This window comes from Oncorhynchus clarkii, chromosome 15, assembly GCF_045791955.1.
Source record: "Oncorhynchus clarkii lewisi isolate Uvic-CL-2024 chromosome 15, UVic_Ocla_1.0, whole genome shotgun sequence".
NCBI classification, from domain to species: Eukaryota; Metazoa; Chordata; class Actinopteri; order Salmoniformes; family Salmonidae; genus Oncorhynchus; species Oncorhynchus clarkii.
The window spans coordinates 39,396,702-39,424,408 of record NC_092161.1 but is presented as its reverse complement, the minus strand read 5'-3'; the positions used below and the strand labels follow the sequence as shown (position 1 = coordinate 39,424,408).

Sequence of the window (27,707 nt, the reverse complement as noted above, 5' to 3'; positions counted from 1 at the left end):
CCTGGCGCAATACTTGGTTGTGTCATCACGAAGTTCCGTGGTATAGCCTACTATTGTACATTATTGTCATTATTACTGTGTAAGTCTATGTGCACGATACTTCCAACATTACCACGGGTTAAAGATTTCTAAATGAGTTAAACTACCGTTAAACTACCGTGTAAAGTCTACTCATAAATACTTTGTTAACCCTAAATAATCTACAAGATCAGAGTATTTTTTCTCTCCCAATTTTTGCTGAAACGGAGATGAATATGCATGTATTTAGTTGGCTTTCTTAAATGTACCCCTAATATTCTGAACCCGTACTCTCGATATATTCTATTGTCTGTCCACAAAATTCAAACTAGAAGCTACACCATATTTAAAGGGATGGCTTAAGATAAATGTACTGAAAACCCCATTGAATGAAATCTCCACAAGAACATCTCTTGGCCACTAAGTGGGAGGGTTTTCAGCAGTCAAATTACATTTATTCAGTGTGTCCAAGGGACGCCTGCAAAGCTTGTTTACGCACCTTCATAACAGTCTGAATACCAACTACTGAGAAGTGTGTAGGAATGGCGTGCTTAAAAAAGGAATAATTTCATAAGTCGAAATCAGGCCCATATTGCACAACTTTTGACCAGGCTCATAAAGGCTCTGGTCAAAAGCAACACTGTGTTGGGGATAACGTGCCAAATCAGACACATTCATGTGCCTCAGCTCGCTTTCAATCTACAGCACAGTATTTTTGTTACCTCCACTACCTCACCCATTGTGTTTCATCCCATGTGTTTATTTGACCATGTCCAAGTTTGAGTGTTTCAGACCTCTTGCCCGTTCGAGTATGTTTTGATAACACCCAAAACATTGTACATGAGTGTGATGGGTTCCATGTGACAGTCCAAGAGTTCTCTTCATCACAATAACGTTGTATCTGATATTCATGACACTCATGACACCACATGGGTGGTTGTGACTGACACACCATTTTCTCTCCCATCACACTGACATGCAAGAGGTAGTCAGTCCTCTTCTCACGCCTTGTAGGGGCCTTATTGGGAAGGAGGAATGCCACTCTCTGTGAGACGTTAGTCTGTCGGTGCTAGGCCCAAAATGTTGCATCCGCTTGAAGCCATCGTGTTTCACACACTCAGAAAACCATGAAGACAGAAACACATGTTCCCACTATTAGGTTTCTCCCAAAGTGCCACAGACAATCAGGGAACTGATCTCCCTCTTTCTCTCACTCTCTCTTGCCTTCAATCACATGAAACAGGGATGACCTGACAGATGACGATATCACAGTGATCAATGAATTGTGAATTGTGTGTTTTAAAGGTCAATAAATGTCATATTAGTCCCGGACTGATTAAAGAAAACAAACCTTCCTCTTCCTCCTCTCTCTACCTGGTCCTTGGAGAGCAGCTATAGTTGTGTGATTATGAACCATGTACAGCCCAAGCCCATGCAGCAATGGTTTCTCCAGTTATGACATTAATGTGACTTTGAGAGCTCACAGAATGAAAGAGCTGCTGTACTTTTTTCCTTGTTTCCTCATCCCTCTCTCTCTCTAATGGTTTAGCCGAGCAGAGCAGAGAGCAGCTTAAGGAGTACACTGGATTTATAGCATTAAATGCTCACCTTTTATCTCTGATTCACAAGATGAATGTTGAGCTCCGCAGGGCCTTCAGTACGTTTTCATGATGCGCTCTCCTTGTGCCTTTTTGATGTATTTAATTTCATGTAAATACATTCCCATATTAACTGGGCCCTTTGTTTGGAGGGAGAGGGCCAGAGCCAGGCTATAACGGGGCAGAGAGAGAGAGAGATAGAGGGAGAGGAGGAGCCAAACAGATGAACAGGAGATCGTTGTGGAAAAGCCAGACGGCCATAATAGCGAGGCACAGTGACATGTCAGAGAGGTTTCTACAGCGGTCCCTCTGATTCCTTCCGGAGACCATCAAAGCGAACTGACTCACCCTCCCCTGTCTCGATATTACACTCCGATTGGTTTGATTTACTGCTCTAAATTACAACGTCAGGGCCAATATCCTGAACCATGCTCAACGTGATAAGTCTTTACGTTCGCTTCATGACAAATTGTACGTCATGCGCATCAGAGGGGGGAGGGGAGGAATATCAGATATCTTTCATAAAGGTTATCTTCTTAAAAGAACCATTCTCTCTCTCTCCCTCTTTCTCCCTGTCTCTCACCTCTCTCCCTCTTTCTCCCTGTCTCTCACCTCTCTCTCTCTGTCCTTCTGTTCTCCCCCCTCCTTTTGTTTATCTCTCTCTCTCTCTCTCTCTCTCTCTCTCTCTCTCTCTCTCTCTTTCTCAATAGTAGCCCGTTCAATCCCGCTCTGTCCCTGCTTTCATGTTGGGATCCGGCCCATCACCATCCCTTGGCCTTCACAGGCTTTACTTCTCTGTAATCCTCATCCCTGCTAAATGCTCTTGACTGGAGGGAGAGTTCCAACCAGGCCGTGTCCTTAATGGAGCCCTGGTCAAAAGTAGAGCACTATGTATAGCGAATAGGGTGCCATTTGGGACACATCCCCAGTCTGCTCCAGTGCTGGCTAGGGCTTCCGCCAACCCTGTCTGTCTTCTGCTAATTAACAACACATTACCTCATGTCTGTAGGCAAAGGTCTTCAGGCCCTGTTACCTTGAGCTGTATTACTCAATTACACACAGAGCCTGGGGAACGTAGGGGAGAGGAGAGGAGTGAACAAGGGATGCCCTTCATACCTCTGAATGGCAATGTCCGAAATGTCACCCGATTCCCTACATAGTGTTCTACTTTTGACCGCAGCCCTATGGGCCCTGGTCAGAAGTAGTGCACAGCTGCCATTTGGGAAGCAAGCCCATGTCTAGGAGTGAGTGTACAAACCCCTGATGAGAATTATAACAACATACTGAGCTGAGGCTCGCTCTAATACCCATAGCATGGACCAGTCACCAGGTCATTAATGCTGGGTGGCATATGTATACATTAGGGCTGCATCTCAAATGGCACCCTATTCCATAAATAGTGCACTATTTTTTTTTACCAGAGTCCTATGGGCCCTAGTCAAAACTAGTGCACTTTATATGGAATAGGGTTCCATTTTGGACACGTATGCATTGCCTGTAAAGGCTGTGCAGGTTAAGGTTGGAGAGAGGCCCCCTGTGTGATGTGAAAATGACAGCAAGGGGGGAAGTTCAGGGGGAGGGGTCCATCGTTAGTTGTAGTGGAAATTCCTCTGACGTGTGGAGGTAAAACAAGGTAGAGGGGCCGAGGCTGTGTGATCGCATTGACTATGTTACGGCGCCGCAAAGCTGTCCACCTGTATTTTCCTAAACTTTCGCTGTGCTGTTCCCCAGAGACTTGTCGACCCCTCTGTACCCAGTTTTTCATTATTCAGCCTGAAACTGTCATGTTTAATGTTAGAGGTATGGAGGTCGAGACTGCCTTAGTGAAATTAGCACAGTCGCTGTGGTGTTGTGAAGGGGAAATAGACTACAGTTGAAGTCGGAGGTTTACGTACACCTTAGCCAAATACATTTAAACTCAGTTTTTTACAATTCCTGACATTTAATCCTGGTAAAATTCCCTGTCTTAGGTCAGTTAGGACCCCGCTTTATTTTAAGAATGTGAAATGTCAGAATAATAGTAGAGAGAAGGATTTATTTCAGCTTTTATTTCTTTCATCACATTCCCAGTGGATCAGAAGTTTACATACACTTAATTAGTATTAGGCAGCATTGACATTAAATTGTTTAACTTGGGTCAAACGTTTCAGGTAGCCTTTCACAAGCTTCCCACAATAAGTTGGGTGAATTTTGGTGTAACTGAGTCAGGTTTGTAGACCTCCTCGCACACGCTTTTTCAGTTGAGGTCAGGGCTTTGTGATGGCCACTTCCATACCTTGACTTTGCTGTCCTTAGGCCATTTTGCCACAACTTTGGAAGTATGCTTGGGGTCATTGTCCATTTGGAAGACCCATTTGCAACCAAGCTTTAACTTCCTGACTGATGTCTTGTGATGTTGCTTCAATATATCCACATCATTTTCTTCCCTTGTGAAGTGCACCAGTCCCTCCTGCAGCAAAGCACCCCCACAACATGATGCTGCCTACCCCGTGCTTCACGGTTGGGATGGTATTCTTCGGCTTGCAAGCCCCCCCCCCCCCCCCCCCCCCCCCCCCTTTTTCCTCCAAACATAACAATGGTCATTATGACCAAACAGTTCTATTTTTGTTTCATCAGACCAGAGGACATTTCTCCAAAAAGTATGATCTTTGTCCCCATGTGCAATTGTAAACTGTAGTCTGGCTTTTTAATGGCGGTTTTGGAGCAGTGCTGAGCGGCCTCTCAGCTTATGTCAATATAGGAACTGTTTTTACTGTGGATATAGATAATTTTGTACCTGTTTACTCCAGCATCTTCACAAGGTACTTTGCTGTTCTTCTGGGATTGATTTGCACTTTTCGCACCAAAGTACGTTAATCTCTAGGAGACAGAATGCATCTCCTTCTTGAGTGGTATGACGGCTGCGTGGTCCCATGGTGTTTATACTCGCGTACTATTGTTTGTACAGATAAATGGTACCTTCTGGCGTTTGGAAATTGCTCCCAAGAATGAACCAGACTTGTGGAGGTTGACAGTTATTTTTCTGAGCTCTTATTTGATTTATTTTGATTTTCCCATGATGTCAAGCAAAGAGGCACTGAGTTTGAAGGTAGGCCTTCAAACATATCCACAGTTACACCTCCAATTGATTCAAATGATGTCAGTTAGCCTATCAGAAGCTGTTTAAAGGCGCAGTCAACTTAGTGTATGTAAACTTCTGACCCACTGGAATTGTAATACAGTGAATTATAAGTGAAATAATCTGTCTGCAAACAATTGTTAGAAAAATTACTTGTGTCATGCACAAAATAGATGTCCTAACCGACTTACCAAAACTATAGTTTGTTAACAAGAAATGTGTGGAGTGGTTGAAAAAATAGTTTTAATGACTCCAACCTAAGTGTATGTAAACTTCCGAGTTCAACTGTATATGTGTATAGGTACATTTTTCAACTCAGCAAAAAAAGAAACATCCTCTAACTGTCAACTGCGTTTTATTTTCAGCAAACTTAACATGTGTAAATATTTGTATGAACATAATAATATTCAACAACAGACATAAACTGAACAAGTTCCACAAACATGTGACTAACAGAAATGGAATAATGTATCCCTGAACAAAGGAGGGGTCAAAAGTAACAGTCAGTATCTGGTGTGGCCACCAGCTGCGTTAAGTACTGCAGTGCATCTCCTCCTCATGGACTGCACCAGATTTGCCAGTTCTTGCTGTGAGATGTTACACCATTCTTCCACCAAGGCACCTGCATGTTCCCAGACATTTCTGGGGAGAATAGCCCTAGCCGTCACCCTCCGATCCAACAGGTCCCAGACGTGCTCAATGGGATTGAGATCCGGGCTCTTCGCTGGCCATGGCAGAACACTGACATTCCTGTCTTGCAGGAAATCACTCACAGAACGAGCAGTATGGCTGGTGGCATTGTCATGCTGGAGGGTCATGTCAGGATGAGCCTGCAGGAAGGGTACCACATGAGGGAGGAGGATGTCTTCCCTGTAACGCACAGCATTCAGATTGCCTGCAATGACATCAAGCTCAGTCCGATGATGCTGTGACACACCGCCCCAGACCATGACGGACCCTCCACCTTCAAATCGGTCCTGCTCCAGAACACAGGCCTCGGTGCAACTGTAACGGCCGTTGGTGGAAGAAGGTGTGGACCATGGTGCAGCGTTGTAAGTGTTCATCATTTTAATGGTAAAACTGAACACTATAAAACAAGCAATAAAAGAACAATCGAAACAGCTCCGTCAGGTGCAAAACACACCAAACAGAAAATAACTACCCACAAACACAGGTGGGAACAGGCTACCTAAGTATGGTTCTCAATCAGAGACAACGATTGACAGCTGCCTCTGATTGGGAACCATACCAGGCCAAACACATAGAAATACAACACACAGAACAAAACATAGAATGCCCAACCCAAGTCACGCCCTGACCAAACCAAAATAGAGACATAAAAAAGGAACTAAGGTCAGGACGTGACAGTAATGCTCATTCCTTCGGCAATAAACGCAAATCCAACCATCACCCCTGGTGAGACAAACAGTGACTCGTCAGTGAAGAGCACTTTTTGCCAGTCCTGTCTGGTCCAGTGACGGTGAGTTTGTGCCCATAGGCGATGTTGTTGCCAGTGATGTCTAGTGAACAACCTATCTTACAACAGGCCTACAAGCCCTCAATCCAACCCCTCTCAGCCTATTATGGACAGTATGAGCACTGATGGAGGGATTGTGCGTTCCTGATGTACCTCGGGCAGTTGTTGTTGCCATCCTATACCTGTCCCGCAGGTGTGACGTTCGGATGTACCGATCCTGTGCAGGTGTTGTTACACGTGGTCTGCCACTACGAGGATGATCAGCTGTCCGTCCTGTCTCCCTGTAGTGCTGTCTTAGTCGTCTCACAGTACGGACATTGCGATTTATTGCCCTGGCCACATAGGCAGTCCTCATGCCTCCTTGCAGCATGCCTAAGGCACGTTCAAGTAGATGAGCAGGGACCCTGGGCATCTTTCTTTTGGTGTTTTTCAGAGTCAGGACACTAAAGAGGCCTTTCTACTAAGTTTTCATAACTGTGACCTTAATTGCCTACCATCTGTAAGCTGTTAGTGTCTTAAAACATCTCTAGGGTAGGGGGCAGCATTCGGAATTTTGGATGAAAAGCATGCCTAAATTAAACTGCCTGCTACTCGGGCCCAGAAGAAATGATATGGTAGATTTGGATAGAAAACACTCTAAAGTTTCCAAAACTGTTAAAATAGTGTCTGTGAGTATAACATAACTGATTTGGCAGGCGAAAACCTGAGAAAAATCCATTCAGGAAGTAAGCTGTTTTTTGGTTTTGTAGTTTTCTATTCAATGCCATTACGGTTTCCATTGACTTAGGACTCAAATTGCAGTTCCTATGCCTTCCACTAGATGTCAACAGTCTTTAGAAATTGTTTCAGGCTTGTATTCTGAAAAATGAGGGAGTAAGAGCAGTCTGAATGAGTGGACCCGTGTCACAGAGCTTTTTCATGCCCGCGACCGAGAGAGTGCCTTTCTTGTTTACCTTTTATATTGACGACGTTATTGTCCGGTTGAAATATTATCTATTATTTAGGCTAAAAACAACTTGAGGATTGAATATTAACATCGTTTGACATGTTTCTATGAACTTTACGGATACAATTTGGATTTTTTGTCTGCCTGTTTTTACTGTGTTTGAGCCTGTGGATTACTGAAAAAAACGTGCGAACAAAACAAAGGTTTTTGGATATAAAGAGACTTTTTCGAACAAAATAAACATTTATTGAGTAAATGTATGTCTTCTGAGTGCAACCATATGAAGATCATCAAAGGTAAGGGATTACTTTTATCTCTATTTCTGACTTGTGTAACTCTTCTACTTGGCTGGTTACTGTTTGTTATGATTTGTCTGCTGGGCTATGTTCTCAAAAATTCATAAGGTATGCTTTCGCCGTAAAGCATTTTTTAAATCTGTGGTTGGATTCACAAGAAGTTAATCTTTAAACCTATGTAAAAAAGTTTTGTTTTCTGAATTTTTATAATGAGTATTTCTGTATTTGAATTTGGCGCTCTGCAATCTCACTGGATGTTGGCCAGGTGGGACGCTAGAGAGGTTAACGACCGTTCCACTGGTGCATATTCATACATTTTTTATGGTTCATTGAACAAGCATGGGAAACAGTGTTTAAACCCTTTACAAAGAAGATCTGTGAAATTATTTGGATTTTTACTAATTATATTTGGAAGACAGGGTCCTGAAAAGGCACGTTTCTTTTTTTGCTGAGTTTACATACAGTACCAGTCAAAGTTTGGAACAGACATACGAATTCAATAGTTTTTCTTTATTTTTTATAGTGAAGACATCAAACCAATTAAATAACACATATGGAATCATGTAGTAAACCAAAAAGTGTAAAAAAAATATATAATAATTTGATTTTAGATTTCAGATTCTTCAAAGTAGCCACCCTTTGCCTTGATGACAGCTTTGCGCACATATGGCATTCTTCCTGATGGGCCGTCCCCAGGGGATAAGGGTAGGTAACAACACATCTGCCATGCTGATCCTCAACACGGGCCCCCTCAGGGGTGCGTGCTCAGTCTCCTCCTGTACTCCCTGTTCACCCATGACTGCATGGCCAGGCATGACTCCAACACCATCATTAAGTTTGCCAACAACGCAACAGTGGTAGGCCTGATCACCGACAACGATGAGACAGCCTATGGAGAGGAGGTCACAGACCTGGCCATGTGGTGCAAGGATAACAACCTCTCCCTCAACATGATCAAGACAAAGGAGATGATTGTGGACTACAGGAAAAGGAGGACAGAGCACGCCCCGTTCTCATCAACAGGGCTCTAGTGGAGCAGGTTGAGAGCTTCTAGTGGAGCAGGCGTGACAGGACCCCCCCCTCTAGGGGCGCCACCCTGCGTCCCACTTGGGCGAGCCTGTCGGGCCGGCGGACAAGCTAGCTGAGTTGTAGAAGCCCGACAAGCTGGCTGAGGCGTGGGAGCCGGGCAATCCGGCTGAGCTCGAGCACCAGAGAGGGAGAGCGGGAGCAGATGTGACAACCTGTTGTTTGATATTCATATATTTTTACCATAGTATGGTCTATTTATGGAATATTTTATTTCCATGTGTTAGAAGACACAGATTTCTGCCTGTACGCAATTGGCCAATCTGGCCTTGTAGGAGACATGTGGCGAAATAATGGCAGCGCCGGTTGTGTTCTCAGAGAAATGTTGACACGGCGGGTTAGGTTGGGGCTGTAGGAGTGGAGGGATCCTTAAAGGGAGTGGTGGTTGGGTTTGGCTGAGGAGAACAGGGGGCTTCTTTTTTATTTAACTAGGCAAGTCAGTCAAGAACACATTCTTTTTTACAATGACAGCCTAGGAACAGTTCGGGGACTCGATCTAAAAACCCTTTGGTTACTGGCCCAACGCTCTAACCACTAGGCTATCTGTCGCCCCTTCCTACTGCCTTGTTCAGGAGCAGAACGACAGATTTTTACCTTGTCAGTTCGGGGACTCGATCTAGCAACCCTTTGGTTACTGGTCCAACGCTCTAACCACTAGGCTATCTGTCGCCCCTTCCTACTGTGGCCGGGTTGGCCGGGGCTGACAGGAGAGCCAGAAGACGGGGCGCACCCACACACCACCACCACCCTCTGAAACCTGCTGTTTGGTACAGAAAATGGGAAATGCCCACAACCAGCAGAGGTCCAATAGCCAGGTCCAGCCCCCTTTCTCTCTGGAGCGGAGCGGCACACACGTAGCCTGCAGACAGACTGATTGGTCCTCTGTGTTCTGTGATTAGCTACATAGTTAGCATTGGAAAGCTCTCCGTGTTCATAGGCCTTCAGCATTCAGCAACACACTGTACTCAGTAACAAATTGTATTTCCAAGTTCCTCACTTCAAAGTCAGTGAGTGTACCGATGGATTCTCCCTTAACACGACTTGTCTAGTGAACTTCCCCTTTGGACTTTACACAGGATGAGTCCCAAATGGCAAACTATTCCCTATGTAGTGCACTACCTTTGACCAGGGCCTGATAGTGCACTACATTGGGAATAGGGTGCCATTTGGGACACACGCAGACTACTGTTTATGAACATTTCTTGTCTGTTCACAGGAAACCCTTGTTTTCTCATGTGACTTGTCTTGCCTAACTAATGTGTCATTATTTCCAGATAGTCATTGCTATCCCTGTACTGGTTTCTTTTCCCTCTGTCTGCGTCTCACTCTATGGCGAGCTGGGTGCCAGCGTTGGAGTGGCTGCAACATAAGCACTCAAAAAGCACCTCCTCAACCACTGATGGGGAGGGAGTAGCGCCTAAGAACCCTCTCCCCTTCTACTTTCCTCATCCTCTCTCCTCCTCTCCTCCACTGTCTGTGCAACAGACAGGCGGAGGAACAAGGAGGCCCTGATGTCTTCCAGGGGAGATTTTAAAACACAAGTCAAATTGCGCCAAGTACGGAGAGCAGGGGCGAGAGAAAGAGGGGTGGTGAAGGGGGGTAAGGGGGTATGGTGAGAGGCAAAAGGGCTGGTCTGGCAGAGTGGTGCTTGGTTAGTTCAGTACGCTGAGGGATAATAGAAGGACTGAACTGGTAAATAGGTGGGGTTGGAGCCAACTCGACCTCGGATGAACCTATCAGGACGCAGGATAGGGGACAGACCCGATAGAGGACAGATCCTGCCAATGGCCACAACAGCAGTCCAGCAGCTGGTGACATCTGTCCAATATTACAAGTGTCATCCGAGCTTCAAAAAACCTAAATGACAAACAAATTGACTCAGTAATTGGATCTGTTCACAGTAGTATATTTCTAACATTATCCTTTATAATTTGTAGCATAAATATTTACTCCTGATAGCCCAAATATGAAAACAGAATGTTGCTTGTAGTATGTTGTATGATGAACAAATCATGCTGATATAAACATACTGTCTGTTTTGCCCTACACTGCATGGACATGTATATATATCTACAAATATCTGACAAACCTGCTGATTTCATGTAAAACCTGGTATGATAAAAACATGGTAAAATTAAGATTATTTTTTTTATGACAGCTTGTGGACTTATAGTTCTGTAGATATAAATATAGTTCTGTAGATATAAATATAGTTCTGTAGATATAAATATAGTTCTGTAGATATAAATATAGTTCTGTAGATGACAGTGTGGACATCCAATCATTAGCAACGGCTGGAAATATTCAACTTCAAATTTTCTAAAAGATATGTTTTGAGGTTAACCAATACTAGTACAAATCCAAACCCACCTTTAAAAGTTATACATTATTTAGCAAGAGGTATTGGTGGGGTTTTGCCAGTGCCACCAAATAGCAAAATAAACAAAAATGGGTTTTAATACATACAGATTCAAGATCTTTCATTCCATGAATCTATGTATTCATAACGGTTGTTTTACGTCTATGTTTGACAAGCAACCGCCTGCTCCAAAGAAACCATTGGCACCAACAACTTGAAATATATACTCAACTTTTGAAAACCAAAATTGCAGGTTTACATCCATAAGAAGCCCTAGTGATGATATTAATTGTTACGGAGTAAACAGTTTCAACAATATCGGGTTTTGTTATTCTTACTGTGAGACTAGTTTCGTGTAGATATAATGGACTTCATTGCATATATTTTATAGTGGCCCCTGTGTACCCTTCATCACCATTCGTTAATGATGTTTTCATTAAGAACAGTGTCCGAGTGGGTCTTATTCTAGAGATGATTGATAAAATTTCCCTGGAGGTTTTTGAAGTCCACTGAAAACAGAAAGATTATAGATGTTGAGCCAATTAACCAATTCACTGACGTTGACACAACGTTTGCATATCCATCTATATTACCCTCATAACAAACCATTTGAAACCATCGGAATAAGCAGCAGCCATGAATTGAAATAAACACACGCGCACAGACACAATGAGATGCTCCTCAACCTGGGCTTGTCAGTGAAGTGCATTTTTCTCTGTTTTGTCTGCCTCTCCTATCAGTCCATCCTCACAGAACCAAGATCCAAAAGCACTATTGTGGTTTCCGTTTTCGCTACTCATTTGTGATACTGCCTGTCCAAACAGTCAATAAACTGGGTGATTATTTAGAACGACCCAAATCCTGTTTATACCAAGTTTATATCTAATGATAAAATAGAGCTGCAATGTGAGGTAGTAAAGTCAACAACAAAAAAGATAACCCTATTCGCTGTGCCCTGAGATATACTGTGCTGTGGGGCCACTCTACAAAATAGCACGTTTGCAGTAAATTGTTCCCCGGAAAAGGTTATATGACAGGTCATCAAGTCTTGTTCATCATAAGTCACTCAGTCTGAATCTGTCTCAGAGCAACATTTGACCCCCTTCTAACTCCCTGACCCTACAAAACACAGCAGATTATAGGAGAATTACCATGGCTTTAAAACAGGAGTATGTGGTAATATAATGTTCTCTTCTTGTTAGACACGTTTTTACTATTTTCTATTTTGGAAAATTAATCTGTGACAGATCTTGCAGGTGCTCATTATTGTGACCAGTGTCACCCCAGTCCTTGCCTGGATTGTTCTATGTCCTTCATCCCAAATGGCACCCTAATCCCCAGCGCACTACTTTTGACCAGAGTCCTATGTAGTACACTATATAGGGAATATTGTGCCATTTGGGACACATCCCTAGTTAACTTCACCACAGCCCTGAACTGCACTTGAAGTGAGGCCTGTAATAATAATAATAATAGGTCTCTGTGGACTGTGTGAGTGTGCATGGGGAGGGAAAATACAGCAGGAGATACGGTATTATACTACCTTCATAACAGGAGGAACAGTGGTCCATACACTTCATCACTCCTGTACTCACACACATTCTTTGTGTACGTTTAATTTCAGTGTTAATGGAAATGGTTTGAGTATTGAATACACTGTGGAAGGATGCAATCACGACGGCAATGTTTTAAAAGCACCGCAAAGGGTTGCACAGGGCACAGTACTTTTCTCTCTACAAGTCCACAGCATGTTTCCATGCAATTCAATCAACAGCTCCAGTCAAGCATTGGAATGGAAGCATGGAGACTGGTTTTATTTATTTGGTTGTATTAAGTGCATCTAAGACTCAGCAGGTGCCCTAGACTGCAGAGCCATATTTGTTTCCGTTTTGAAAAGGTTCTGGAAGCTCCAGACTGTTCCATTTAGCCGTTTTAACAAACAGCAATTAGAGTTGCTAATGAGACCTTGGGCCAGATATATTAAGGCAGTCATTCATCCTCCTCCTCTCCTTTCCTTCCTTTCTTTTTCTTTCATTCTCTATCCCCCTTTCCTCTATCCAAACTCCTACACAAGCTTCTGGACTCCTGTGCCCGAAACCACTGGCCTGCGCCAGCCCCTCGCTGTGGCTACGTGGATTCTTCTCCGTGCTTCTTCATTTACACAGACCCCTTGTTCCAAATGAAATACCTGAAACGGGGAACTCATAAATCCTTCCTTGTAACAACAACAACACTCAGGATGATTTTTCTTGATTTTCTTTTCTTTCAGGTATGAGCTACTGCTTCCCCTGGGGATATCTCAAACCCAGCTCTGTAGGCCTGCTGCCTACTTTAACAGGAGATTTTTCTCTTTTCTCCCTCCCTCACCTGTCCATCAACTACAAAGACCAGGGAGCTTTTTGAAAGCCTCATAAAGAAGGGCAGTGATTGGTAGATGGGTAACAATAACAAATCAGACATTGAGAATCTCTTTAAGCAAGTTAATAACTATGTTGTGGATGATGTATTAAACCCCCCTGAACTGAGCTGCAGGACAGGAATAAACTTCTCAGGGATGTAACCATGAGGACATTGATGATTTTAATGGCTTTTAATAGTTCAATGGCTGTGATGGGAGAAAACTGAGGCCGGATCAACAACATTGTAGTGACTCCACAATAATTACTTAAATGACAGAGTGAAAAGAACAATTCAAATAATTCATATTGTATGCAGTAAGGCACTAAAGTAATACTGCAAAAAAACACAGCAAAGGAATACACTTTTTGGCCTTAATGCAAAGCTTTATGTTAAGGCCAAATCCAACACATCACTGAGTGTCTGCCTCCTTATTTTCACGTATGGTATTGGTATGCTTGACATTTTTTCAGGATAAAAAGAAATGGGATAAGCACAGGCAAAATCCTAGAGGAAAAACTGCTTCAGTCTGCTTTACCCCAGACACTGGAGAGTAAATCACCTTTCAGAAGGACAATAACCTACAACACAAGGCCAAATTGACACTGGAGTTGCTTACCAAGAAGACAGTGAATGTTCCTGAGTGGCCAAGTTACAGTTTTGACTTAAATCTGCTTGAAAATCTATGGAAAGATTTGAAAATTGACAGAGATTGAAGAATTATGACAATAATAAAGAGCTAATATTGCACAACCGGGTGTGTAAAGCTCTTACAGACTTACCCAAGAAGACTCACAGCTGTAACGGTGAGTCTGTGTTTTTTTTCAACAAGTATTGACTCAGGGAGCTGAATACTTATGCTTGTTATTTAATTTATATTATTCTAAACAAACAAAAAAAAGTATTCCACTTTGACATAGAGTTCTTTTGTGTAGATTGTTACAAAAAAAATTCAGTGTGTAACGCAATATAAAGTGAAGAAATCCATGGAGTATGAATACTTTTGCAAGGCACTGTAAGTGGTTTTATTGGCCATGGGGCCATGGGATACTCTGTGTGTGTTGTCATTCCCAATGAGTCATGGGACACCACAGCCTGGGCAGGGTGGGCAGGGCAGGCAGCTGCCAGACAATAAGACACACAGCACTGATTTGCACAAATTGTGGCTGTTCATTCAGCATAGCGAGGATGAAGGAGGAGGGGGTTATTCAAATCAAATGTAAACATGTCTGCTCCACAGTTATAAATCATGGTCTGGGGCACATGCTTAGCCAATACAAGGAGAGGAGTCCATGGTATACAGAGTCTGCATCATAAATGGCACTCTTTCCCTATATAGTGCACTACTTTTACCTAGGGCTCTGGTCAAAAGTAGTGCACTGTGGTGGGAATAGGCTGCCATTTGAGACAAAGGCAGAGTCAGACTAGCTACCTTTCTGTGGAGGTTGGATCGCCCCATTAACTGTCTGACTCTGAGCTCACTTCTGATGGGGCTTTGTGGCTAAAGGAAGGGAAGGTTCCACACTTGTGCACAATCAAAGCTTTGCAAGTCATCTGGTTATTTTCCTTTTGCATCTACCTGAAAAGGAAAATATGCAATTGGATCTGGTTAATCAACTAGGCCTGATTTGTGTATAGTTTACCAATCTCAAAACATACCAATACCTATAATTCATTCTCCTGGAAATTCTCAACTAAAAAATATGCCAACCTGAAATAATGAAATCACTTCAATAATCAACTTTGGAAATTATAGCCAGATGAAATTAACATTTTTGATACAGTAGGTGAATGGTGAAGTGATCTCAATTATTGAATGAATCAAGTCTGGTTTACTTTATTTGCAGAACCTAAATGTAAAATCTCCTTCAAATATACTTTTTTCAGTTTGCCCAGAATGTTTGTCTGTAAAACACAGCCAAAGCCAAATCATACATCTATCCTAGAGGAAGTTTATAAAGAGGCACTCAAATGTGTGGTTCTGTGGACATCCTACTTTAGATTCCACAGAAAACTTCATGAAGGCATCACACTGTATTAAAGCAAATAGCCAACCAGCAGGCTGCAGGCAGGGAGAGAGGAATAGAGTTGTACTTTTCAAATCTTGTTCCTTTTGACCTATCTCCCAATAAGTTGTTGAGTGGTATCCTGGCAACCGGAGGAGGCTTTACAATTGGCTGTTTCCAAGGAAACTGACTAACCGCTAACCTTGATAGCAAGCTAGCTGGTGGTCCTCAAACAAAATACTTTGAATATTTGGTTAGATAGTTTGCAAGATATAAAAACTGTATGGAAAATATAAATGTTTAACTATAAATGTTCACTGTACTCAGAACATTTGCAGATTAGTTCATTTGTACAAACGCTTAAAATATGTCTTGAAGTTTCAGGTTTTGATGGAATGATGTTAAGTTAGCAATGGGGTCAGCTGGCTACTGTAGCCGGTTGTTCCTTTTCACAGTTAACAACAGGCTGTAAACTTAGCCAGCCATTTGCAGTCTTATGTGACTGCCAGTATACTTTAACTGTAGCTAGCAAATGTATATTTTGTTGACGTGTCTATCTAGAATTGTCATTGTCACCAATTCCACCACAACAGTTTCAGGATGTTGCCAGTGCCTCAGCTGCTACCATGGGGGTACTGTAGCACTGACCAGAGCCTTGCAATGGACCACAGCAAGTTCTGGGACGGGCAAACTGGAGATCACCCCAGTCAACGAGTCTCTGCTGAAAGAGATCCTACAGTTTGTGGAACAGTTCAGCTCCAGACACCCTCAGGAGGCTAAACATGTGTTCAATGAGCCGCTGCAGGGGACTAGCTCTTTGGAGGCTTCTGATTTCTAAACAGAGTATGACATCAAGTAATCATGAGGCAGGCTGTTTGTGTAATGTTAATGGTACTCACTGGGGATGTTTTCATGGCGTTGAAACGTATTTAGAGCCCTGCAGCAGCACTCATATGTACAAATTGAATGAATGTGTTTTCTGTTCAACTTCAGTAGCTAGGACAGAAAACAACATAAACTACACTACTTCGTCAGGATATTTGGCTATTTTTCCTAGCTGTCTGCATGTGATTAGATGGGTGATTCTCACAAAACTGGCACTTGACAACAATGAACACATTTTCCATAATTCCTCTTGGATCGCCAAGATTAGGATCTGTATTTATCTATTTCATAATTATTGTTATGTTTTTATTGATCAGATATTATGCATTTTAACACAATTTCCATAATTACCAATGCAAAAATGCAAAAATGACCTCATCAGTTTTCAAAGTAAAAAAACAAACAATTTCTAATCTTTTTTAACATTGCTTACCTAATGAAAAGGCCTGAGTTAAACATTTTACAGAAAAAAATATGTTTTTTGTAATTTATCTCATTACCGCAACACAAACATTTCTAAATATTGTTTTTCGGCATAATTACTTGTGTACACATGTTATTTGATATATGTTAATAAAGAACTGAAGGCACACTATCAGATTAAGCCAAAATTACTGAGGTATCCATTTTGTTTTTCCTAACATTGGTGCATTACGATAATGATAAGCGGGTTTTGGAGATTAGAATGTTTCGCTAATGAAACTGTACTGAGCTGTATTAGAGATTCAGTAACCCAATACATCATCAAACTGTGTCATTTGTTCATCCCAAATTATTGACATAATACTAAAATCACTGATCTTAATGCAATTGACTAAAATACCCCTTATTTTAGCATAAGTATACAGTAAGTACTGTAATTGCGTACATGTATTTTCATAAATTCAAAAGTGGACTTACACTCCCCCTTGACTTTTTCCAAGTTTTGTTGTGTTACAGCCTGAATTTAAAATGGACTAAATTGAGATGTTTTGGGGCACTAGCCTACACACAAAACCTCATAATGTCAAAGTGGAATTATGTTTTTCAAAATGTTTACAAATTAATTAAAAATGAAAAGCTGAAATGTCTTCAGTCAATAAGTATTCAACCCCTTTGTTATGGCAAGCCTAAATAAGTTCAGGAGTAAAAATGTGCTTAACAAGTCACATAATAAGGTGCATGGACACAAAAATAGTGTTTAACATGATTGTTGAATGGCTACCTCATCTCTGTACCTCACACATACAATTAATTATCTGTAACATTCCTCAGTCGAGCAGTGAGTTTCAAACGCACATCCAACCACAAAGACCAGGGAGGTTTTCCAATGCCTCACAAAGAAGTATACCATTTTTAAAAGCAGACACTGAACATACCATTGAGCCTGGGGAAGTTATTAATTACACTTTGGATGGTGTATCAATACACCAAGTCACTACAAAGATGCAGGTGTCCTTCCTAACTCAGTTGCCGGAGAGGAAGAAAACCACTGAGGGATTTCACCATGGGTCGGTGGTGACTTTTAAACAGTTACAGGTTTAATGGCAGTGATAGGAGAAAACTGAGGATGGATCAACAACATTGTAGTTACAGTATTCCACAGTACTTATCGAATTGACAGGGTGACAAGAAGGAATACCATTACTGGTATTTTGGTATTTTATTAGGATGCAGATTAGCTGTTGCAAAAGCAAAATAATTATTGTTATCGACTGAGGAGTTTTTCAGAATAAAAAAGAAACAGAATTGAGCTAAGCACAGCCAAAATCGGGAAAACCTGGTTCAGTCGGCTTTCCACTAGACACTGGGAGATGAATTCACCTTTCAGCAGGACAATAACCTAAAACACAAGGCCAAATCTACTACGGAGTTGCCTACCAAGAAGACAATGAATGTTCATTTGACTTAAATCTGCTTGAAAATCTATGGCAAGACCTGAAAATAGTTGTTGAGTAATGATCAGCAACCAATTTGGTTGAAGAGCTTGAAGATTGTGAAGAGAATAATAGGCAAATGTTGCAGAATCCAGGTGGGGAAAGCTCTTAGAGACTTACCCAAAAAGACTCCCTCAAAGGTGATTCTAACATTCAGGGGGCTGAATATTTTTTAAATCAAGATATCAATAGTGTTTTTTGTTTTTCATAAATGTTTTACAAATGTCCGAATTTTTCTCCCACTTTGAAATTGTAGAGTATTTTGTGTAGATCGTTGACCAAAAAATGACAATTAAATCCATTTTAATACCACTTTTGTAACACAACAAAATGTGGAAAAGGTCAAGGGGTATGAATACGTTCTGAAGGCACTGTAAGCATAAAAAAAATATATATTTATTCAAAAAAGTGATTTCTCCAAGGTCTTTACATGTAATTTTTTGTGTATTAGGATATAGATATGTGTGGTTCTAAGGTATTTTAGATATATTTCACATTTTAATGGGATCCTATGGGCAAATGGGGTGGCAGGGTAGCATAGTGGTTAGAGCGTTGGACTAGTAACCAAACTTGCAAGTTCAAATCCCTGAGCTGACAAGGTACAAATCTGTCGTTCTGCCCCTTGTAACATACGCTGGCTCCTTTCCTGTTGGGAACGTATACATTTCCCAGATTGACCTTCTCCTGTAACATACAGTATGTATATACAGTATATATGTAACACAGGTACGCTCTTTACTATTGCTCTAGGTCGTCATTGAAAATAAGAATTTGTTCTTTTAACTGACTTGCCTAGTTAAGTAAAGCTAAAATAAAATGGCATAACATGAGATTCCTGTAAAGTATCTAAATATGTGTGATATGGACCAACAACTGTCTTAAGATATCAAACTACAGTATAGGTACGTGCTAAAACAGTTACACATGTAGAAATGGGGGATATCCTCCTTTAAGCGGCACGGTTGTTCTTTGCTGAAACACAAACTCCAGATTGTGGCTTTAAGTCAACTTAATGGGGTTTCTACACCCATATTTTTTGACAAGCCCTACTTAATCAATTAACTGATGTTTTACAAACAAATCGATACATTAGGTATAAGCAGTGGTCCTAGTAAATAATGAAAGTTACCAGCACAGCACACACATTTTTTATCCCACAGTTGGCTCTTAGCTACTGTAGATTTCACTGATAAAAGAAAAGTGGAAATTGTGAACACTGAGAACAATACTTTTCTTTCCAAAAAGCATATTTATGACATTAGCACAGACACGGTAGAATAGGAAAAGTGTGCCTCGATAGAAAAATTAAATGTTGTGTTTGTTGACAGTTTATACTTAAAAATATGTGTGTTTCTCTACTTTTCAGTTGCCCTATGGTAAAGTCGCAGGAAACGGACAAGGATGGGCGTCCTACAGTATGTTGCAAATCACTCCTCTGAGCATTTCTGTTCACAGTTTTAGTCAGCTCTCCAAAATAGTGCAGCTGGCAAAGGATAAGAGGCTGAAGGAGATCCGAGCTTGTCTGGAAGGTAAAACCATGTAAACCACAGAATGAGATTTGTATCCCATTTGTTCCTGAGTAGTCGGGCTACAGACTTCCCATAAAGCCACGGACATAATTAGTTTGTCCTTGTTATCTTCTACTTTTATCCAATTAGAAACTGGCATCAGATTATGTTTGCAATTCCTCACAGTTATATTTACTGTACCCCAAAGCCATAATGTGGTACTAGCTAATAACTATGTTAGTTCGAGAAAGAAAAACATACATCTACTGTATGTCTATATTACCCCAGACCAGGATTCTCTTTTAAATAAGGCCTCAAAGGGACAATCTGGTAAAATAAAGATATGCTCAAAATTTTTTACTGTAATTTGTAGCCAACAAAGACCCTGTTGCGAAGATGCTGGGGCCTAGTTTTGCAACAGTGGATGGGGAGGACAGCTCGGTGCTGCGTCTCTTGGAGAAGGTGAATGAGGGGGACCAGGCCAAGGAGGAAGATATCAAAGTGAAGCTGCTCATCCTGCAGCAGCAGCTGGACACTCAAGTCCTCAGCAACTCCCTCAAGCAGATCTCCCAGTGGGTTCCTTTCCTCTTCACTCTGTCTGCTTCTCTATCTATCAACAACGAATCAATCCATCTTAATACACACTGACTCCCACTTGACTTCAGACAAGTCCAAACACATGGGGTTAACTCTGATTAGAAACAGTTTCTTACTAGATAGAAGAACCACAAATGGGCCCAAGATTAATGATCTGTATTTGTTTTTTGTTTTTTGTACAGGGAGGTTAGGCTTAGTCCTGCCTCAGTGAAGAATGATGTCGAGCTGTTGAAACACTTCTGCAGTGAAGGGGAGAAAAAGGTGTTGAAGTCTGTTCAATACACATCAGGTTTGAATTATCTTCACATTTCACAATTTTTGGGGGGGGTGTGAATGAAAGCGATTACTATTAGGGGGTAATACTGGGATATTTTAAAAATATAAAATGTCTGTGTTCACCCGTAAAAAACATGGAAGTCATTATATATGTCAGATTTCAGTTTACTGAGACATTAATATATTTTTTTACTTGCCTTAGTCGGCGCGGCAGATTTGCAACGCCATAAACAATTCAACTTTCGTCAAAAAACACACCTCCCCTACATGCCACAGAACCACCGTGATCAATTCAGTATTTTGAAAAATTTGTCCCCTTACAGTGGAACATTTACAGAGGAACATTCAAACCTTCTATGTAAATGGCCTCCAACCTGTGATACCGCACATTAAAATATGGTGGTTTGTGTGTCACGATGCTCTGCAGGATAGCTGTTTTCAGAGGATGATTTATCAGATGATTTATTAGAGAGTGAAATCACAGCGAGCTCTAAGTAACCTGGGCTGCTGTCTTCAGACCTGGGCTTTGTCCCAAATGGCAACCTATTCCCTATATTGTACAATACTGGTCAAAAGTAGTGCACTCTATTTGGAATACAGTGCTATTTGGGACGCAGACTTGTGCTCTCTCTATGGTGGAATGATCCATCATACTCGCTGGCAGCTCAGGCACCCTCGATGATTTCTCTTCCTGTGATACTGCACTCTTTGAACCTGTATTGGAACTTTATTTTCCCCCTGATCCTCTCCTCCTACATACCTTGAAGGAAAACTCCACCCCAAAACGATCTTTTGGTATTTGTTTCTTTAGTCTATGTTTCATTTGTTTCGTTAGTCCATTGGTGATATAGTCCCAAAATGTTTTGCATGTCAGCAATCAAGTTCAAATCAATGTCATATGCACCAAATACAACAATACAACCTTACAGTGAAATGCTTACTTACAAACCCTTAACCAACAACGCTTTAAGAAGAAAAAAATTGTTTAAAGTAAAAATTGGAAAATAAAATAATAATAATAAATAAATGTAATAAATAATTAACCAGCAGCAGTAAAATTACAAAAGGAATATGTACAAGTACGTAGAGTTAAACTGATTATGCATAGATAATAAACAGAGAGTAGCCCTTTAATTAGATGAACAGGAGCCTTATGGCTTGGGGGTGGAAGCTGTTAAGAAGCCTTTTGGACCTAGACTTGACCTATAGACTGTCTCATCGTTGTCAGTGATCAGGCCTACCACTGTTGTGTCATCGGTAAACTTAATGATGGTGTTGGAGTCATGCCTGGCCATGCAGTCATGAGTGAACAGGGAGTACAGGAGGGGACTGAGCACGCAAAGTCAAGGATCCAGTTGCAGAGGGAGGTGTTAAGTCCCAGGGTCCTTAGCTTAGTGATGAGCTTTGAGGGCATTATGGTTTGAACACTGAGCTGTAGTCAATGAATAGCGTTCTCACATAGGTGTTCCTTTTGTCCAGGTGGGAAAGGGCAATAGAGATTGCATCATCTTTGGATCTGTTGGTGTGGTATGCAATTTGGAGTGGGTCTAGGGTTTCTGGGATAAATGGCCATGACCAGCCTTTCAAAGCATTTCATGGTTACTGACGTGAATGCTACAGGTCAGTAGTCATTTAGGCAGGTTACCTTAGTGTTCTTGGGCACAGGGACTATGGTGGTCTGCTTGAAACGTGTTGGTATTACAGACTCAGTCAGGGACTGGTTGCAAATGTCAGTGAAGACGCTTGCCAGTTGGTCAGCGCATGCTCGCAGTACACGTCCTGGTAATCTGTCTGGCCCTGCGGCCTTGTGGATGTTGACCCGTTTAAAGGTCTTACTCACATCAGCTGCGGAGAGCGTGATCACACAGTCATCCGGAACAGCTGATGCTATCATGCATGTTTCAGTGTTACTTGCCTAGAAGCGAGCATAGAAGTAATTTAGCTCGTCTGGTAGGCTTGTGTCACTGGGCAGCTCTCGGCTGTGCATCCCTTTGTAGCTGCCCAGTTTTCAAAATACAGAAATACAGCCAGTATGATGTATTTTGCATTATATGATGCTGCATTTTGCACCTAATTCCCTATCGAGGACTATTGTATACTGTCTTGATTAACGTACATTGTACACTGAACTGACGTGCTCTGGCTTCTTCTTCTTTTTCTGTAGATTATGAATTCACCAATGGCTGTTGTACTCCTCCTTGAAGGCAGGTGCATGGTGAAATCTGTCACCTGGTGGTACAGCCGTGTGAAACTCAACCCTTGCACATCACCATCACATCAGTCTTTCTCAACGGGGTAAGAAAGCTAGCGATAGATTAGTGTCACTGAATGTCAGTTTTCATTACCTGAATTTTAGTCAGGCGTGTTCTTACACTCAGCATTAGATTTTCTTTCTACAGGATGTGTTTTGTCATAAATGCTTTAGGCATCAATGGGTGTAATAATCTATATATTTCAGCACATGTTTATTTGACAATTGTTATGAACAAGCACGGAAAGTCAATACATGTATTCATATTTATATCATTTAAGCTATACAATGTCTCCTTAACGAATGCCCATAAAGTTTCAGAAAACATTACGTAAGTGTCACTGAAAAGTTTCGCGATTTATGTACTGATGCAACGTTCATTGTATGGTTGGATTCCAAGTTTGCCCTGTGGTGGTAAACGTTTAAAACAACCCCCATTGACCGTAACATGTGTGCAATTAATTAAAGAGAACATATTACATGGCTCAGTGTCTTTCACTCCCTCCGTCACTTCCTGCCTGCCCGTTAGTATGTTGCCCGTCTCCCTTTCCTCACCTGGGAATGGTTCAGTTCAGGACACTGAAACCCGCATTCCAACATGTTTGACATTGACGGTATATTAACACAAATGAAACCTCAAAGATTACAGAGTTGAGCGTAATGTGTGTAGTGGTTAGAGGCGGCACACACCGGTTTTTGAATTCCAGCATGTGAAGCTGCATTTTGAAACCTTGGCACTCTAACCTCAGTTGTTCTGACAGATGGGAATACTGTACATTTGTTTGATACATCAAATGCCATCTTTGTCTTCGCAGGGCATAAGCTAGGAGGGTGAGGGAACAAGCAATGTTTACAAAGACCTGGTAACACTTCTGAAAAGCAAGTCTCCCCATCTTGCTGAGAACATAAATAAACAGGCAGGTTTTTGACATGGAGGAGCAGTATCTAAAACAAAAGGTTGTTGTTTTCTCTGAGTAATATTTTTTCTGTCGGTAACCCGATGACGCAGTATGCATTTGACTGATCATATATTATATTCTGCTATACGTAGTAGAGTGAGGTTGAGATTGTGAATCAGTATCTGCACTCATCCTCACTTGTGAGCTAGTGTCTGTCTGGTTCTCAGATGGAAACGAAAACTCTCTGAAGCTGTAGCCTCGGTACCTAACCTTACTTTCCAAATCACCCCAGTTGAAAAGAATGTAAAAATATATAATGAAACAGTCCAGTTACTCACACAGACAGAATCATGTGTTGCTCTGAAATGCCACGTGATTCATTCAGTAGTGCTGTTTCCTGTGATTTGATAAATTAACAAATAATGGCTTCAAGCTTTGGTTGGGAAAAAAATGTGTTTATCATCTGAATATTTGGACATGTTTTTTTGTCATGAGTGACTCAATAATGTATTGTTGGAAAATGTTAAATAATTTACAGGCAAGTTAGCTATACAGCTAGCTATACACGTTCTACATAGTATTTATACTCTAGGAAATGACACCAAATATTTTATATAACTGATATAATTTTATTGATATATATATTTTTATATTCATTCGTTTCCTTTTGTCTATTTGGACAGTCTTATGGGTAAACTAGTTTCAACAAATATTGTGCCTTAACTAATAACAGTATTTTCCATTTTGCATCGTTCATTTCTGTTAGCAAAGACTATTATCAATGTTGCTCCTGATGATTTCTCCTGGGATGCTTTATGATCACCATAATTCTGTACCTGAACTATTGAAACAGAGATGTGATTATCAAAACTGATTTTCCCTTTCACCCCTGTCTACAAGTCTTTCTCTTTAAAATAAACGAATAGATGTTATCACAATAATATAGTTTGCAGATATAAAGTGGGGCGAACAATAATATATTTAGTCTATTCCACCACAGTTTTAGAAACCTGGTAAGTGAGTGTTTGCTTTAGGGACAATAGCTCAAGAAAAAGGAAATGTCTGCTTTGACGTACAAGAGTTGTCTGAAGTACGATCTGTACCCCCCCACCCCCAAATGCATAATCCATGGACGTTACAGAGACATTTACATTATGTTACTGCAGTGGCCTATAACAACCATTGTTCTACCCAATTTTAAATAACTACATTATTGATGAAAAGGAGCCACCTCATCCTTTCTTGCAATTGAATTGTGCTTGACCAGCAAGTTTGACGTATTTATAGCCGGTGATAGAGCTTTTAGTGCCATGGAGATGGGTTGAGTTGAGTGAAGGGTAAGTGAGGGATGTATAAACCCCAATGAGCAGTGCCAGGCTGCTGCGCTCACTGTGTAAAAAGGCCATAGCAGGCTTTAATGTTTTATGAGTCCGGTGTCTGTGCTGAGTGAGGCTATGAGGCTGAACCCGTCGTTCTGAGGATGATGGACAGTAGGCCGTAAAACACAACTGTGAACGGGTTTGCCGAGATACAAATGAAGTCACGGGTTTTCTCTGCATACTTCTTTCTCCTATGAAGTTACTACAGCAATATCCAAATCATGGCATGGAGATGTAATGGAGTGTTCTGCACTCAAATCAGGCCATGTTTTTCTGCCCTTTTTACGCTCCACCAAACCATTTTCTCTCTGCATTACTTCAAATACACCTCGTGTGTGTGAAATGATCAGCTTGACTCAGCAGTGACTGCTGATTTGATTGCAGATAAAGGTATTTTCTATTGATTGACAATATAATTGTTATGGTGCAACAGGCACTGCTGTATAAACCGTTTCAGACATACAGTAATAAAGTAATTGCACTCACTCTTGAGGACAAGATCCCTTCCGAGTGGCCCATGAAAGGAGTAGGCTCTCGTCCGCGTCAGGTCAGAAACACTATCTGAAATAGCTCCGGCTGGGACCCGCTCTCTGATTGCAGCGCTAAGAGCCCAAAGTGGTGGTGTCCCAAGTCAACATGAAGCTTGACAGGTTGATAGCCAAAGATAACAACACCAATCTCTGAACATGATCTACTCGTTTCCAGCATTGAGGAAGCAGATCATTTTTCACAGTTTTATTAGATCAGACATTCTCAATCAAATAAGCTGGAGGCAGCCAGAGGAGAAGAGTGCAGCACCAGGGACACACACCGCAGTCCGATACTCAACTTCTCAGTGTAGTGTTGGACTGACTGGTTTTTGAAACTACAACGTGATTATAAATTGGACATGGTGTCTGTCTGTGTTATGCATGCGGGATCACATGCAAAAAATGCAAAAGCACCCTCAGAATTTTGTTATTCAAATCCTGAAATCAATCTAGCTCTGCTGTCATGTTCACTCTCCACACGGAGCCTCGCACATCTCTTCCACTGACAGCTACTATTTAGCTTATTTTCCATCACTGTATGGAGAAAGTAATTAGATACAATGGATACAAGTCCAATAAACATGTGTAAATATTTGGAGTCTCGGGTCTCTCAGTGAGGGCTTGGAACAAGGCACAAGTGGAGAAAGATGAATAGTGCCAATGTAATGATTTGGAAGTCGCCTGTAGTAAAAAAAAAAAAAAGTGTTGCCGAGACCGACAGAAGTCTGAGGAGAGTTGCGGGCAGGCAGGCGTCAGACCTGCTTAAAGTGTCTGTGCACTTGCTCTTGACAGAGCCGTCCCTGTGCTGTGCTGTGCTGTGCTGTGCTGTGCTGTGCTGTGCTGTGTGTGTTGCTCTAACGTGCCATGGAGTTTGGAATGTTTCCTTCTGTCCATTTCAGGTATCATAAAAAAAAGGTACGGTTGGACACCTGAAATGCAGCCATAGTGGCCTGAATTGGCCTGCATTGTTCCAACAGCAGGTCACTTTGGGTTTTATGACAAACAAGCTGGTTTTGGAAAGTGACCGAGCGTGCTTGGCCCGAGCGTATGAACACGGCCTTAGTATTCCATGTTAATTATTTCTCCCCCTTTACTTCTTAAAAAAAAAAAATATCTAGCTTATTGCAAGCAATGGGAGTCTGAGGCGAGCTATTTTCTGCCTAGCAGGTGCCTTTGATTTAAAAACATTCCCTGCCTGCGAACCACGCATATGTGTCTTGTTGGCATTCTTACGTTAGGTTGTAAAGTTGGGTAAAAAGACCTTCAAAAACGTAAAAATCATCTCTGAATAACAGTGAAACAAAGGGTCTCCTTTGTCTGTGGCAAGCTGCAAGATTTTTGCGCGAGGACTGTAATGAAACAATAAACGTTTGACATTGTTCAGCCAATTAATAGAGGGGAACCTCTTCTGTGTAGTGAAGCACTGGGAATGTGTCATTGTATTACTGTCGCTCAATTATAAAGGCTGGATTGTTATTCTGCTGCAGTACGGACTGTTGAGAAAGGTCTGTTTTATTACGAACAGTGACTGAATCAAACCCTGGTGAGTTTTTACATGGTTCTTCTTGGGCTGAGAAGAATTGAATGGCAACCCTTTCAGACACCAATGTGTGACGTGTCTCAAATAACTGGATGAGGAGGCCACATGTCAGCTGCAGAATGGAAAATATGCTTTATAACTTGAAAGAAATCACAAAAGGACCGACGACTTTGTTAAAAGAACAATCATTCAGAGGAAGAACTTTTTTAAGGACCCAAGTCCATATAATTTTACGGCCCAAATTTATTGTATGTATCACTGCTAGCATTTGGGTGCAAATTGAGAGGTCCTTTTTCCTCACTTATTCTCTTCCTCAACGGGATTCTGTCGTTCAAGAAGAACCTCCGTCAACACAAAAGATCCAACATGTGGAATCGGTTGATACAGAGGAACAAGGCCAAACCCAGAGGCCTTACGAGCATCAGGAAAAGAATGTGCATGAGAAGGCGAGACAACAGCTTGTGCAGAACAAGCCAGGCGGCAAAGAAACAATTAGAACCATCTTGGAAATGGAAGAACCTCGGTCTTGCATCACCATATGAGTATGTGATAATTCCACTCCATGTATTGGAGGTCTTTGGAATATTTGCAACGCTACATGTTCTGTATGCCTTTGGGAACGTTA

At 41.5% G+C, this 27,707-nt stretch overlaps 1 pseudogene; it reads left to right on the top strand.

The window, feature by feature from the left end:
• Positions 1 to 14,782: 14,782 nt before the first annotated feature.
• The window catches only part of LOC139366846 (outer dynein arm-docking complex subunit 2-like), a 75,665-nt pseudogene continuing 62,740 nt past the window's right edge, over positions 14,783 to 27,707 (top strand).